At 32.1% G+C, this 10,618-nt stretch overlaps 1 long non-coding RNA gene across 1 annotated transcript in view; it reads right to left on the bottom strand.

Annotated features, from left to right (window-relative positions):
• Nucleotides 1–502: 502 nt before the first annotated feature.
• Nucleotides 503–10,618, bottom strand: part of LOC109163616 — a 10,482-nt gene continuing 366 nt past the window's right edge. The window contains exons 2-3 of the long non-coding RNA XR_002051302.1: nt 1,922–1,927; nt 503–513 (exon numbers count right to left, since the gene is read on the bottom strand). This is a non-coding gene — a long non-coding RNA (uncharacterized LOC109163616). The remainder of the gene's footprint in view (nt 514–1,921; nt 1,928–10,618) is intronic.

Here is a 10,618-nt window from a genome sequence, read left to right as displayed (position 1 = left end):
CGGTTCTATGTTCATAATTACTGAACTATATGTTCATAATTATAAAGCTATATATTCATACTTTTTTTAACTTTATATTCATAATTATTGATACCAACGGCACATAGTACAAGCACATTAAATGCTCTGTGCCCACTGGTCAATACATACTGATTAATAGGTTTGAAATTTTCATCTCCCTCCAATGGATGAATTTTTCCCCTCCTATAAATACCTCTCTTCACCATTGAAGAAGGTGGTGGTTATTCAACTATTGCTATCCAAAGAAAAGTTTTTCAAAGAGTTTCATCTCTAAAAGCTTTTCATAACCAGTGTATTTGTGAAGTTTTCAAAAGGCTCATCCATCATCCACACTTCACAAAAGTTGAAGAAGTCTTGCATCTTTTCAAAGTGAAGATTCATCCAGATATCAAGACAAGGCTTCAACCTGTTGGAGAAATGATAAACAATATTTGTATTATTATTTTTAATAATCTTTTATAGTTAAATTGTAAAAGTTAATTAATTTTATATCTATTTTTATTTATTTTTGTTATAAGTAGTTTTTATTAATATTGTTTAATTTTAGGTCGTTTTAATTATTAAATTAGTTTTGTTATTAAAAATTTGTCAGCTCAATAATTTCATACCACAATTTAATTTAGTAGTAGTAGTAGTACATATTTAGGATAGAGTTTTAATATGTGTAGCATAGTTATATTTGGACTCTAATTTATTTAAGTCTTAAATAAGATGTGATTTAATAATTAGTAAAAAAAACAATCATTTTCACATTGGTCAAAGTTTTTTTGCGCAGCGGTGTAGAAGCCGTCAACATCACCCAAGAAAGAAGATAGCTTCGGCTATCACAGCGACGCAAAGCCATGGAGGAACGCAGAACTTGGGAAAATTATTGGAGTTCAAGTAGTATAAATGCAGGCAAAATCAGAGAAGGCATCACCAATTTTCACTCCGGATCAGTTCCGGATCGGAGGCGATAAAAGAAGGTTGGCCATAACAAATTAATCCCGTCGGCAGTGGCCAGATTTCTTCCGCACCAAAAATTCGTTCGATTGGCAGCTTCTTCTCAATTCGGCAGCAACCTGGGCGATGGTAATTTGTTTCGGTGTGTAGCAGAGCATTCTAGTTTATCAACAAAGAATTCCAATTTGTTTAGATATTTCTTTGGTATTCGCAGTTCTATACGGCAGTCAGCAATTCCTCGATCTCTTTCATTCTTTATATTTCTTAATTTACTTTGTGTTTTGGAAGTTGATGTCACGTGGTTTGCTTCTGTTATTATTGTTTTGATTTTTGTTTGTTTATGTTATCATTAGTTTGATTTTAATTATGATTTTAGTTATTGATTTTCAAATGCATTCTTAGACCTTTTTAATTTAATTGTTTAGTTAATATTTTTGTTCGAGGTAATTTACTCGTTCACCGTCTTAAGTTTTGATTCAATTATTCATTCGTTTATCTTCTTGAATTTTAATTATTTTGCATTTGATTCTTAATTAGTTTTGAACCTTTAAATTGTTTAATTAGTTATTATCAAGTTATTAAATTGTGCATCAATTGATTTATGTTCTTAGTATTTATTCAATCTCTTGCTATTTCATTTTGAGGTTATTCAATTATTTTCCTACTGTCATTTTCTACTAGTAATTTAATTAATCCATTCTAATTGTCAATTATGTTTCCTCGACTTTTGATTAGTATGTTTTCCTAAGTTGTTCTCATTCGATTCGATTTAATTTCATTGCAATTTTCAACTTTATTTTCTCTTTTCACTCTTTTAAGTAATTAAATTGCATTTGTATCAACTCCCTGTGGGTTCGACCCTTTCTAAAAGCACGCTACTACTACAATTGACTCGTGCACTTGCGAGGACTATATTAAAATTGTCCATCAAGAAACACAACATCACCCCCCTTCCAACACTCAACTCTTCCGCTGTCCGGCTTGGTGATCAAGGAAGCCAGCTTGAAGTAGTTTGTATTAGGAGTGATGGTGCAAACCCTTTCACAAGTTGTGACAGCCGAACCACTATAAAAATCTCTCTCTCTATCTCTTTAAATACTGCTCTTTACCTTTCGTGCATTGCATATCATATCGACCAAATGTTAAGAGCCTCTAACAAAAGTGTGCAAAGTATAATTAAGTCGAAACCTTTATTCCGCTGTGCATCACTCCGAAAAGGAGTAACTTTGAAAAATCGATCAGAGTCTATTCACCCCCCCCCCCCCCCCCCCTCTCCTCTAGACTCTCTTTCGACCCTACCGGGACCAACAAGTGGTATCAGAGCAGTTGCCTTGTATTGCCTGGTAAATCCCTTTTGCAAAATCTATATAAGCTAAACTGCTTTTTCGTCTTTGCGCCTATTTTCTTAAAAGAAAAATGGAAAGAGATCATGCTAATCATTCTAGACCTCTTGCTAATATAATCATAGAAGAATGTTCTATCGTTGTAATGTATGAACAATGGGACAATTACTCATTTTAAGAATAAATAATTCCGTGCTTCATGTTAATATAATCATTTTTTTTGACTAAAATTATATAAAAAAAAATTATACAACGATTGTAAAAAGTAATAAAACAATTCATTAACTTCATAATAAAAAGTTTGAAAATATTTTTGTATTTTATTCCAAAATAAAGTACCACACCAAATTTCATTTTAAAAAATAGGATAAAGTTTATGTTTTTGAATTTTCATAATTATTGATAGCAATGATTATCTAAATCTAAATCTGAGTAATAGAGAATACGAGAATATTTAATTATTGTTATATTATTATTGTGCCTCATGGTCATTATATACTAACAGAACTTGACAAGAAAATAGTAATAATAATAATAATAATAATAATAATATAAGTGGTAATTATAATATCTAAAAGTAATCAAGTGTTAATAATAACAATAAGAATATTAACGTAAGAATTATAACATAGAATAAAACGTAATAATTATATATATATATATATATATATATATATATATATATATATATATATAGTGTTCAAGTATAATAAAAATTCTATGTAATAATAAAATAAAATTACAATAATAATAATAATAATCCAAACAAAACTACATACAAAATAAAATTAAAATTAAAAAAAAATAAGAAGAAGAAGATAAAAGGCTCTCCTTTGTAAATAATGTGGGATCATTTTGATTCCACATTGAAAATGTTTGAAAAGATGAGCTCTTGAGGTCCTCTATATAAGAGGAGCAATGCTCTTCTTACAAACATAATTGCTTGCCCATCAATGTGGGCAAGTATTGAGAAGCCAAAAGGCTCTTAATAAGAAGCTTTAGTTTAATAACTTCTTATTTTAGTTTTTTTTTTTTAATTTATTATTAGGAGGTTTGGGAAAGATTAACGCAAATGTATATTATCTAATAATTATTATGGCAATTAACAAATTAATTGTATGGATATTAAAGTTTTGTTTGGATAGTAGGAAAATAATTTCTGAAAAATGTGCTATTTTTCATAAAATATTTTTCTTTTCAATGTTTGGGTGCACAACAGAAAATTGTCTTTGTGTATTTTAATTCATTTTTCAGAAAATGTCTTTCTGTTTTTGGTTCATTTTTTGGAAAATAAACAAGAACATGTGTAAAATTGTTTACTTCAATATTTTAATTTTTATATATAAAAAAAGCTTTTTTTATATCTCCCAAATTATTACTATATGAATCTAATAATTATTATGGTAATTAATCTAATAATTACAATAAATAATATTATAATGGAGTAATAATTATTATGGTAATCAAACTAATCATTACCATAATAATAGTATAATTACAATTATGTAACAATAAGTGTATAGCTAAAAGGAAATTTATATTATTATTATTATTATTATTATTATTATTATTATTATTATTATTATTATTATTATTATTATTATTATTATTATTATTATTATTGTGTAATAATAAAATAAAATTACAATAATAATGATATTAATTAATAATTAATAATATAATAATAACCAAAACAAAACTATAGACAAAATAAAATTATTTTTTTAAATAAAAAAAAGACAAAGCGGAGCCACAGAGGCTACTCTTTGTAAATAGTGTGCCATCATTTTGATCTCACATCGAAAATATTTGAAAAGAGGAGCTTTTGAGCTCTTTTATATAAGAGAATGCTCCTCTTCTAAACATAATTTCTTGCCCATCAATGTGGGCGAGTATTGAGAAGCCAAAAGGTTCTTATATAAAAAGTCTTAGTATCTTCTTATTTTAATTTTTCTAAAATTAATTTATTAATTTATTAATTTATACATGAAAAGTTCATAAGCTTGCTTGAGGAGATGGGTAGTCCTATGAGTGTATCAAAACCTGAGAAGAATAGCTCACTTGAAATCAAAAAGGGGAGTGTAGTAAAAGTTGAGGAATCTGTCTTAGCTGAAGCTGGACTGGGGACCACAACTAGCCCTCAGCCAAGCACAGGCCTGATTTTGGAATATGATGATGTTAAATCAGCAGTAAGGGGGTTAATAGATTTTTCTAAGGCTAGAAAGAAGCAAGATGAAGTTGTGAAAGTCCAAGCCCCTGTGGAAGATGAGGGACCTGCTCTATCATTTGCAGAAATGGCAAGAGAGATTCAGGGTACACCTAGCTCTGAGAAATTGAAGGCTTTATCAGGACAAAAAATGTGCCAACTTATTGAGAAAATGTGTGCAAGTGATAGCAAAAAGTCCATGGAAAAGGAGAAAATTGATAGAGTGGACATAGATGCTTGGTGCAATAGTGTCAAAGAAAGTAGGGACAACGATGATGACTTTGCAATAATCATTTATGACACCATGATTAGGGTGCAAGCCCTCTTGGAGGGGAAGCATGGACATAATACTGAAGCCTTTGATGTAAAAGATGAAATTGAAGCAATGGAAACTGTGGTGGAAAGTTATAAAAAAAATTAAACATGTTATTTAAATATGCATTTCATAAGTATGACATACAATGACAAGAATGCTTCTAAAATTATATATATTGTATACAAAGTACTACATATGTGTGTGTTGTGTGGCTACACACACACAGATATATATATATATATATATATATATATATATATATATATATATATATATATATATATATATGTGTGTGTGTGTGTGTGTGTGTGTGTGTGTGTGTGTGTGTGTGTGTGTGTGTGTGTGTGTGTGTGTGTGTGTGGGACGGGTCGGGGTGGGGAGAGGAGAGTACTCCCTATCCCCGCCCCCGTCCTTGGCGGGGAATTCAAAATTGCCCCCATCCCCAATCCCCTATTTCTTTCCCCATCCCCGTCCTCGTAGGGGCGGGGAATCGGGTTCCCCGTTGGGTGCGGGTACAATTGACCTACTCAAGCCAAACATTGAACACCCAGAAAATGATTTCTGAAATCATTTTTTGGGTTTCCAAACGCACCTTTAGTATAATTGACTATAATTATTATGATAACTAAGCTAATAATCTATCTATACTTATTATTTAAAAAAAAAAAAAAAATCTTTCTTTCATTCTTGCTCAAACACTTCTTCCCAAACAATAGAAAAGGAAAAATATCAAAAGGAAACGACATTAACTTAATAGTAACTAACTAACTAACTAACTAACTAACTAACAACAACAACAACAACAACAAGAATAATAATAAATAAATAAATAATTTATATCTATATCTATACTATAATTAAAAACAAAATCCTATTTACTTGATTTTCCACCCAAACAATAGTAAATAGTAAAGGTAAAATAAAAAAGTAACGTAAACTAAAAAAGAAATAGAAATATATCACAATAATATTCTACATCATCAATTAAAAATGGAACGAGAATTATGTAAATTGGAAAATAAAATAAATATTACTAATTGACTGAAAATTAAAAATGGAACGAAAATATTAAAAAATAGTAAAGGTAAATTAAAATGGAAAAAAAATTAAAAATGGAACAGAAATATTTAATAATAATATTCTACACATCAAATAAAAATGTCACTGCATCTATATTATAATTGATTAATTGTCTGAAAATAAAAAGAATAATTGACTGAAAATGAATTTAATATCACTAATTAACTAAAAATATAAAAGGAAATGAATATTAATAATTGACTGCAAATAAAAAATGAACCATAATTGACTAAAATAAAGAAAGAAATGGTCAGATCATTGCATTTTAATTAAAAATGGAACAAAAATTTAAAATTAGACGAAAATATTTCAATTATAATATTTCATATCATCAATAGTAAATGCATATTTTAAACAATAGTAAAGGTAAATTAAAATGGAAAAGAAATATTTCAATAATAATATCTACATCATCAATTAAAAATGGAACGAAAATTAAGTAAAAATATCACTGCAGTTGATATTCTAATTGATTAATTGACTGGAAATTCAAGCAATGATAACATCAAAATACATAAACGATCCAAACCATAACTTTAATTGCACTATATAATATTTGATGTTCTAATTTAAATAATTATATATCGATTCAAATATTCTTAATATATTACAACAAATCCATTTCGTGCATCGCACGAGTGAAAATACTAGTTAAACAAAATACTATAGTACAAAAACTTCGTAGGTACTTTAACTAATAATATGTTTTTTTTTTTAGGTATAAACCACCCGAGTCTTTCTGACTTCGTAGGTACTTTAACCAATAATATGTTTTTTTTTAGGTGTAAACCACCGGTACTTTAACCAACGGTCCAGGTCCACCCGACTAATCCCCATTCGCTTCGAGAGGTTGGGAGCTGGTTCGGGGGGAATCTTCACTTGTGAGAATCGAACCCAAGTTATCCCAAAATTCTTCCCCACGAAGAGAGCTCATTTACCATCTGAGCTACCACCCTGGGTTAAAATATAATAATATGTTGGCCTCCCTTTAAGAGCCAAAATAACAACTCATAGAAGGGGAATAAAGTAATAAACCCCTTCCTTACAAGATACACGAACAAAAAGTCAAATCATGTAATTTTAAACTTTTAGGTGACTTCTATTAAATTTAAAGTTGCATGCCTAATCTTAAATTGATATTTTATGAGTTAAATATGTGTGTAATTTTAATATTATTATACATTTTTGGTAGAAATTTTATTGTTTGATATAAAATAATTAAAATTATTAATTGTATTAAAATTTCTAAAGTTAGCATGTACATCTAAAGTAATAAAGTAATAAACATCATTGTATGCATATATTCATAAAAAGAATAGAATTGAAAACTTCAAAAATACTATATAAAAAGATTCTAACATTATTAGTACTGAGTATTAAATTTAATAATAAAACTCATTTAATCAAATTTTAATTAGGAAATTTAATAATAAGATGAACATTTTGAAGATTAGGAGGACTTGCCTAAATAAAAGAAAAACACTTGAAAGGGCTATTGGGTTTGAAAACTACGGAAGCCATTAAGATTATTACTTTTATGGTGCGAGTAGTCTAAATAGCGTCCGTTGATTTTATACTCAATAACTCATTCAACTTTACCATAACTTTACTCAAATTCGATTTGATATTAGTTTTTACAAAAAGATAAAAATGTTCATTATTCTACATTACTTTTGTATTATTGATTAGATCGATTTTCTAATATTCAATAATAATTAATGATTTAATTTTACAGCATAAAAAATAAATATAAATAAAATATTTTAGCTTGTCAATAAAAATAACATTTACCGATCAAATTTTCTCCCATAAAAAATAATTAACAATCAAACATTGTAACTTGTAACTAAATATAACAAATTAGCAATCAAAATTTTCAAACATAAACAATTTTCTAGCTGTGGTTGAAGTGGGTTGTGGGTAGTGACAAAAAAAAAAAAAAAACACACACACACACACACATGAAATTTCATTATTGTGGGCGTGGAATTTTACATTCTAAAATCTTACCTGTGTGAATCCAAGATTGTGAGACTTGTAATCTATGGATGATTATTTGGCTGGAAGTAGTGGTGTAGACATCGTTAGAATCTAGAGCATGATTGTTGAAGGTTGAGCTTAAGTAGGAAGCAAGGCGATGTGATAAAGACATCGTTAGAATCTGGGCGTATGCCGTGCGCGAAACGCGCACAGTACAGTTTCGTCCTTTCTTGTTTTTTCTCTATTCATGTGGAGCCCACAAATAACCCAACCTTGCAAGGCAACCCCATTTTCTCTCTCTCTCTCTCTCTCTCTTGCCTTCTCTCTCCTCCATATTAGCATGCACGGTTCCAAAAACCAAATAAAATGCGGGCATTGATGTGCATGCTCTAAAATACTCCTACAACTTATATTTAAATAGGTTACAAATTTATTCAATTTCATTTCTTATAATCTCAAACCATATCTTTATTTGATTTAAACATGTTATCAATTTATTTGAACCTATGTGAATTCTCGTACCCTAAACAATTTTTAGTTCAAATGCAAGCCAAATTTATCCTATATCCAAGCTAAAATGGCACACCAAATGGTTTAGAGGAAAAGGGAAAGCATACAGGGGATAATTTCCCTACTATTAAGTGATTGTATGTCATTCTAACACGACAAAATTAAAGGTGCAATCTTCAAACAAAAATTATGGACACATTTACAGCACGTTTGGTTCACGGAATGAATTTTGAGGTAATAGGAATGCTATTCCATAAGGAATGGAATATGCAAGGAATAGAATAGGAATTGTATTATATTGTTTGGTTCGCGAAAGGAATAGACTTTAGGAATTATATTACAGTGTTTGGTTGATTTAAGGAATAGAAATGAAATATGTTTTAAAAGACATAAATACCCTTATAAAAATATGTGATGGTGGTGGGGGTGGGGGTGGTGGTGGTGGTGACGGTGACGGTTGTGGCAGTGGTGGTGGGGGCGGCGACGGTTGTGGCGGCGGTGGTGGTGGTGGTGGCGATGGTGGTGGCGGTGGTGGTGATGGTGATGGTGGCGGCGGCGGCTGTGGTGGTGGTGCTGTGGTGGTGGTGCTGGGGTGGTAGTGGTGGTGGTGGCGATGGCAGTGGTGGGGGCGACGGTGGTGGTGGTGACGGTTGTGGCAGTGGTGGTGGGGGCGGCGACGGTTGTGGCGGTGGTGCTGCTTGGTGGTGGTTCTGGTGGCGGTGGTGGCGGCGGCGACGGTGATAATGGTGGCGGTGGTGGTGATGGTGGTGGCAGTGTTGGGGTGGTAGTGGTGGTGGTGGCGGTGGCAGTGGTGGGGGCGGCGGTGGTGGTGGGGGCGGCGACGGTTGTGGTGATGGTGTTGGTGGTGGCGGCGGCGGTGGCGGCGGTGATGGTGCTGGTGGCGACGATGGTGGTGAAATAGGATATATTTATATATAGGATAAAAAAAATTAGGGGTAAAAAAGAAAATCTATATATATATATATATATATATATATATATATATATATATATATATATATAATTTGGGAGGCAGTCCTTCCGGATAGAACTTTGGCCGTTCTTGACACAATGGACTGGGCGCGCTGGTTATCCGCCAACCTCCGGGGAGACACAAAGATAGGGTTCGACGAAGATTGGCCACAGAAGTTTGGCATCCGCCTTTGGTGGCTGTGGAAATGGCGAAACGATGAGGTTTTCAACCAAGTATCGACCTCGTCATCCCAGCGGAAAGAGTGGCTGCGTAGATATGATACGGAGGTGAAAGAAGCGTTCACGAAGTGCAGGCAACCTGGAAAGGATTCAATGAAGGATGCTGATTGCTTTGTTGCATGGGAGAAGCCGCAAGCAGGTTGTTTGAAGGTTAACGTCGATGGATGTTTGAAGCAGAATGGACAAGCAGGGTGTGGTGGCATCTTGCGAGACGAGCGGGGCTTATGGAGAGGAGGATTCACGCACAACATTGGGAGATGTGGTGTGGAAGAGGCAGAAGCGTGGGCAGTGCTACAAGGCATCCGGCTGGCTTGCGATCATGGAGCTAGAAGGCTGATTGTTGAAAGTGACTCGCTAACTACGGTCCAGGGTCTGCAAAGAAACCTTGGCCCCCGGAATAACGTGTTGAGACGCTGCATTCTAGAGTCTGGGAAGCTGGAAGAAATCGAGTATAAGCATGTCTACAGGGAACAGAACCTGGTGGCCGATGACTTAGCCACGATGGCCCTTTCTCACCCAATTGGGGCTCAAATTTTAACCGAACCGCCTCTAACTGTTCGGGATGGTATCATGAGGGATCAGATCGGGATCAAGCATCGCCGGCATAGACCTTGTGTTAGAATGCATATTTAGGGTGATTTTAGATCACCACGGGTATACCCCTCATCTGAAAAAAAAAAAAAAAAAAAAAAAAAAAAAAAAAAAAAAAAGAGTAAAATCCTCCTATTTCATTTTCCCGCCCAAACTTTTGTAGTCAAATTAATTAAATATTTTATATTTTATTGGTCAAATACTTAATAAAGCTTATTTGGTAAGAAATGAAAAATGGAAATTTAGTAATATCAATATTATGAATTAATTAGGAATAAGATTAATTAGGAATATTAATATAATGAATTGATTAAGAATACCAATATAATGAATTGATTAGGGCAATACCTTAAATAAATAAATACACTTTCTTTTTGAAATTTTTTACAAATTTATAATTCTCATATTTTTCACCTA

Source organism: Ipomoea nil, unplaced genomic scaffold, assembly GCF_001879475.1.
Source record: "Ipomoea nil cultivar Tokyo-kokei standard unplaced genomic scaffold, Asagao_1.1 scaffold3030, whole genome shotgun sequence".
NCBI lineage: Eukaryota > Viridiplantae > Streptophyta > Magnoliopsida > Solanales > Convolvulaceae > Ipomoea > Ipomoea nil.
Note: the sequence above shows the minus strand (reverse complement) of the source record. Positions and strands in the feature narration are given on the sequence as shown.